Genomic DNA, 6,286 nt, shown 5'->3' on the forward strand with positions numbered 1-6,286 from the left:
ATATTATATGCAAAGAGTGACAGTTTTATTTCCTCATTGCCCATTCTAATTCTTTTAATTTCTTTTTCTTTTCTTATTGCTAAAGCCAACATTTCTAGTAAATGTTGAAAAATAATGGTGATAATCAGCATCCTTGTCCTACTGATTTTAAAGATTATAGCTAATTGGTTACATGGGAATAAAACTCAGGTCTTTAGATCCAACAAATGCATACTCTATAAAAAGGAAAATAGAATATGATGTATGATTGGCCCTACTCTGTGTCTTGAGGATAAGGAATACTGCTTTCCAAAAGTAGGTCTAAATGGTAGTATCTCTTCTAGAATTCAAGAACTAATTGAGAGGAACTGACAACAAAATTTCACAATTTCCTACTTCCACTCAGCATTCATGAAAAAGAGATCAGAGTTTAGTAAGATAAGCCCTGAGTGCAGGTTATAGGACTCCACCCTGGAGGAAAGAAATTTAAGTAAAGCAAAAAGAATTTAGAGTAAAATCTTTCCTAGTGAAAAGACCAAGATATCAACAGAAATGGAATTTCTGGGAAGCTCAGTGGTTTAAGCAAAATTCATGGTGTCACAGCAACAAGAAGTTCCTGAGTCACAATCAGCTGTTACAAGCATCTGTTCGTATGATGAATGTATAATTTCCTCCCTTTAATAGAATCCTAACCAGAACTGGAAGAGATTTTAGAAGTTTTCTATTCCAACTAAGTACATAGTAGATAGAGTACCAGGCCTGGAATCAGGAAGACTAATCTTCCAGAGTTCAAATTTGACCCCAGATACTTACTAGCTATTTGAACCTGGACAAATCGTTTAACTCTGTTGGCCTCATTTTCTGTAAAATCAGCTGGAGAAGGAAATGGCAAATTATTCTAGTATCTTTGCCAAGAAAACCCCAAATGATGTCAGAAAGGGTCAGACGTGACTGAAAAAAAACACTGAACAACAACTGAAAGCCTGCCCCTTCATTTTACAAATTAAGAGAGGGAGACCTAGAGCCAAGTCATCTAACTTCAAATTTAGCATTGCATTAAAGATTTCTAGATCTTCCTGTTTGTTTTTACTACTCCTTGCTGTGCTATAACCAGCTCTGATTTAGCCCCTCTGCCTTAAGGAAAGGAACTATCATTTTTGCTTCTTTTTATATCCCCAAGGCTTAGAAGAATCCCTGACACACAGTAGGCACTAAATAAATGTTTATTACAATTGCTTATTGGAAACCTCCAGACTTGTAGATTTTGGTTTAGTGGAGTAAGCTTTGTTTCATAAACTCCAAAGTTTACACGTAGGCTCCTAGGTTATTTCCTTGGTCCACGGCTCTCCCAGTTTCTGGGCCTCTGAAAGCCAAAAACTGCTTCCTCCCAGGAAAAACCACAAACATGACAAATATAGACGGATTTCCAGATAAACTGGTTAAAGATCGAAAGTTATGGAAAATAGAATAAATCTAAATAAAGATTACTGTTGGTAGTTTTCAACTTATAATCTTTTCCTGGACAAGTGATAAAGTAGACAAGCTATTGCTTGTCTACTTTAGTGGATAAACTCGAGTACTATTCAAAGAAGTGCTAGATATGATCAGACAATAGATATAATTTTTAATAGCTTACTTTCCTAACTGATGTAAATAGCATATGAGCTCCTGCAAAGCATAAGCTTTGACTCTGGTCTACAGGCTCTGCATCAAAATCAGGGCTCTCAAACTTTTTGGTCTTTGATTCTTTCAGAATTCTAAAACTATCAAGAGCCCTCAAAGAATTTTCAGCTAGATTGGTTATATCTATTGATATTTACCATATCAAAATCAAAACAGTTTAGCATTATTTTGAAAATAGTTTTGAACTCTTAAATCCCTAAAAAGGTCTCAGAGATTCAGAGTGATCTTCAGCCCACACTTTGAGAACCACTTCTCCAGATGACCATGGACACAATATTCACAGTATTAATAATTCAAGGGAAGGAGATGCAAGAGGAGAACTTAGACAAGATAGCTAAACTATTCAAGAAGTCTTCTTCATTCCTTCCAGATGCTCTATTCATCACTACATATAAGCTGGTCTGAACCACGATATTCTAGCCTCTTCTCATTATCAGCCTCCCTAAATATTCTAGTGGAGATGCTGATACTATCAGCTTTCTTTATATTCAGCTGTTTCCCATAAACCTGGTGACATGGGATACTCAGCTAAAATTCTTGCTTGTTATGTGTGTGCCAGGAACCATCTGTGTCTTCTCCACTTCTGGGCTCTACAGTTTTCTAGTCTACCTACCAACCTGAAAGGTATTGATAAACTACTTACTTTCTTTTTTTAATTATTATAGCTTTTAATTTAAAAACATATGTATGGGTAATTTTTTCAACATTGACCCTTGCAAAATCTTCTGTTCCAAATTTTCCCCTTCTTCCCCCCACCTCTCCCCTAGATGGCAGGTATTTCAATACATGTTAAATATGTTAAAATATATGTTAAATCCAATATATGTATACATATTTATACAGTTATCTTGCTGCACAAAAAAAAATTCGATCTGGAAAAAAAAATCTGAAAAGGAAAACAAAAATGCAAGCTAACAATAACAGAAAGAGTGAAAATGCTAGTTTGTGTTCCACACTCAGTTCCCATAGTCCTCTCTCTGTGTGTAGCTGGTTCTCTTCATCACTGAACAACTGGAACTAGTTTGAATCATCTCATTATTGAAGAGAGTCACATCCATCAGAATTGATCGTCCTGTAGTCTTGTTGTTGCCATGTATATGATGTCTTAGTTCTGCTCATTTCACTTAGCATCAATTCATGTAAGTCTCTCCAGGCCTTTCTGAAATCATCCTGCTGGTCATTTCTTAGAGAACAATAATATTCCATAACATTCATATACCACAATTTCCTCAGCCATTCTCCAATTGATGGGCATCCACTCAGTTTCCAGTTTCTGGCCACTACAAAGAGGGCCACCACAAACATTCGTGCACATACAGGTCCCTTTCCCTCCTTTAAGATCTCTTTGGGATAAAACCCCAATAGTAATACTGCTGGGACAAAGGATATGCACACAAACTCCTTGCTTTCAAGTAGACTTTGCTCTCTGGAAGGATGTTTGTAAGTCCCACTGGGTGTCATTCAATAATTCCAGTTAAAAACTGTTTACCATTATAACTCTAATGCTGGGAGTGAGGTTAGGGGAGAAACAAGCATTTGTATGAGATGTGATATTACAGATAGCAGTGAACTTTATGATGTAGATGTAATGTGACTTTGTATGGCAAAATTCAGCCATTTCTACTAAATCTAATAAGTTATCTTGGAGATAAGTCATGTAAGACTTTAAGCAGTACGTAAGGAAATATTTTTCAAAATCCTGGAAATAATGTGCAAAGGAGAGATAAATCTTTATATGGAAAAGTAATTAGCAATGCAGAACAGGGGCAACTAGGTAGTACAGTGGATGAAGTGTTAGAGATATTTATCTTCCTAAGTCCAAATCTGACCTCAAATATTTATTAACTATATCATCCTGAGAAAGTCACTTAACTCTATTTGCCTCAGTTTTTTATCTATAAAATGAGTTGTAGAAGGAAATGACTCTAGTATCACTTGCCAAGAAAATCCCAAATGGAGTCATAAAGAGTCAGAAATGATTAAATAATAACAATTGTGTTAAAAACAGGATGAAGCTAATTGGGGATTCCCATAAAGGTGAGGTGATTGAGGAACAATCCTCAATATGTGTAGAACAAAGAATTACTCAGAAGAACTGTTGGAATGGCTTTAGCAACAATAAATGGAGCTGCTACAAGGAACTAAGTGGGAATTTTTCTCAGAATGTCAGGGACTACTAGAACTACATAGCTATTTCTAGACTGGGGGAAAGAGACAGAAGGAAAAAATTTTTTAAAAATTAATTTGATAATATATTTTAAAAGCAATAGTAAATTACATAGTAGATTTACAGTTGGAAATGCTTGTTTTATTTCATAAATTACAAAATAAATTTTAAACCCCACAATTATAGCTAGTATTCTCAGCAATATAATGTTCCAAAGCAATTCCAAAGGACACATGATGAAAAATGCTATTTCCCTCCGGAGGAAGAACTGATGGAGTCTGAATGTAGATTGAAGCATACTTTTTAAACTTTCAAGAAATCTTTCCTAGAAAACCCGGACAGTAATACATTTTTGGAAGAGCTGTGAGCTGATCCAACCATTCTAGAGAGCAATTTGGAACTATACTCAAAGAATAATCAAACTTCATACCGTTTGATTCAGCTGTATCATTACCATATCTATATCTCAAAAAAAATCATAAAAAAGGAAAAAGGACCTACATATGCAAAAATATTTATAACAGTTCTTTTGGGGGAGGAAATAACTGAAAACTGAGAGAATGCCCATCATTTGGAGAAAGGTTAAACAAGTTATGGTGTGTGATTATAATGGAATACTACATGCTATAAGAAATGATAAACAGCATAATTTCAGAAAAAACTAGAAACACATATATGAACTGATGCTGAGAGAAATGAGCAGAACCAGGAGAAAATTGTACATAGTAATAACAATATTATATGATGATCAACTATGATTGACTTAGCTCTTTCAGCAATACAATGATTAAAGAAAATCATAAAAGACTCATTTTAGAAAATGCTATACACATTCAGAGAAAGAAATGATGGGTCTGAATGCAGATTAAAGCATACTATTTTTACTTTACCCCCATTTTCTTTTTCTTGTGTTTTTTTTCCTTCTGTTTTATTTCTTCTTTCACAACATGACTAATGTGGAAATAGGTTTACATGATTGCACTTGTATATTCTATATCAGATTGCTTTCTGTCTTGAGAAGGGAAGAGGGAAGGGAGGAAAGGAGAAAAAAATCGTAACCAAACATCATTCAAAAAATAAAGTTGAGGGGTAACTAGGTGGTACAGTGGATAGAGCACCAGCTCTGAAGTCAGGAGGACCTGAGTTCAAATTTGATTTCAAACACTTAACACTTCCTAGCCATGTGACCCTGGGTAAGTCACTTAACCCCAATTGCTTCAAAAAAAAAAAAAAAAGACATAATAAAAAAAAATGAAGCTGAAAACTGTCTTTATATGTAATTAGGAAAAAAATACTATTAAAAAAAAGAAATCTTTCCCAATATCTTTGTATATATACAGGAGCTGTGTGAAAAGCTGGTCAAGGACTTCCAAGTAAACCTAGTGGATGGGATCACCTATAAGGCTGGGAAGTGATCATCTTTGCCCACCCACTCCTTACAGTAAGGGCGGCTACGTCAAGGCCTACCTTAAGTTTTCTATCGATTATTCCTACTCCCCTCCAGCCAAATCCATTTTTGGTTTCTCACAAAAATGAGGCTGAGGATGTTCACATTTCAATCTTTCACCTTCCAGTAGATGATCCCCAGAATGCAAAGCTTCTTTTTGAATGATGAAATTAAACTCAGGATGTCAGGACCATCCTCCCTTTTCAGTAAATTCAATACCTTTTTCCAGCCTATATGGATATTCTGTGATATACAGGGAAAAAAGACAGCAAAGAGAAGGATCTGGAACATACAAACATTATCCAGAAACAGGTACTGAGGATCAAGGTAAATGCAGAATGAGATGGAGTAAAAGTCCTACAACATTGACTGAGTATTGGATCAAAATCAAGGTCCTAATACCAGATGAAGGCTCAGATCTCTTCTAAAATAATTACTATAAGGATGGTGAGATGAAGGAGGAGACTGAGAGCTGAGCCTGAAATAAACAAACTTTTTATCTTAGTCAAGAAACCCAGACTCATTTGGAAAAGAACTAACGGCTGAACATAGGTCTGAGGTCTACCACAGGTCTGATTTCACTACCAACTTTGAGATCCTTGGGAGGGATTGTGGTAATCCTGATGATTTTCATACAGGCTCCTAAACACAGAGCCAGTTTTATAGAATCTTTACAAAGCAAATTGATATTGGATCCTTCCTAAGCCAGGACTGTCAGAAGTCCTAGTAACTGTGCAGAACTGAAAAACACACCTTATTATCCAAAGCCAATCTATCAGAACATATGCCATTCAGTTTTTCCCCAGGCATAAAGAGCTAGAAATAGATATTACAGGAACCTGCTGTAAACTAATCCCCTTCTGGGAGTGAAGGTTGTGATAGTGTAAAGGGCAGCCAGTTAACTATTGCCAGTCAACCTGGCAACTGACAGATCAGGTTTAGGAAGTCTACTTACTTGGCTTAGCCACAGGGGTAGGGATAGGAGTGATTGTGGTGGTATCTGGCCAAAA

General features: G+C 35.9%; 1 pseudogene; it reads left to right on the forward strand.

Annotated features, from left to right (window-relative positions):
• The first annotated feature begins 3,671 nt into the window (after positions 1 to 3,671).
• On the forward strand, positions 3,672 to 5,752 carry LOC111720191 (annotated as a pseudogene).
• Positions 5,753 to 6,286: the final 534 nt, after the last annotated feature.

Source organism: Sarcophilus harrisii, chromosome 3 (genome assembly GCF_902635505.1).
Source record: "Sarcophilus harrisii chromosome 3, mSarHar1.11, whole genome shotgun sequence".
NCBI lineage: Eukaryota > Metazoa > Chordata > Mammalia > Dasyuromorphia > Dasyuridae > Sarcophilus > Sarcophilus harrisii.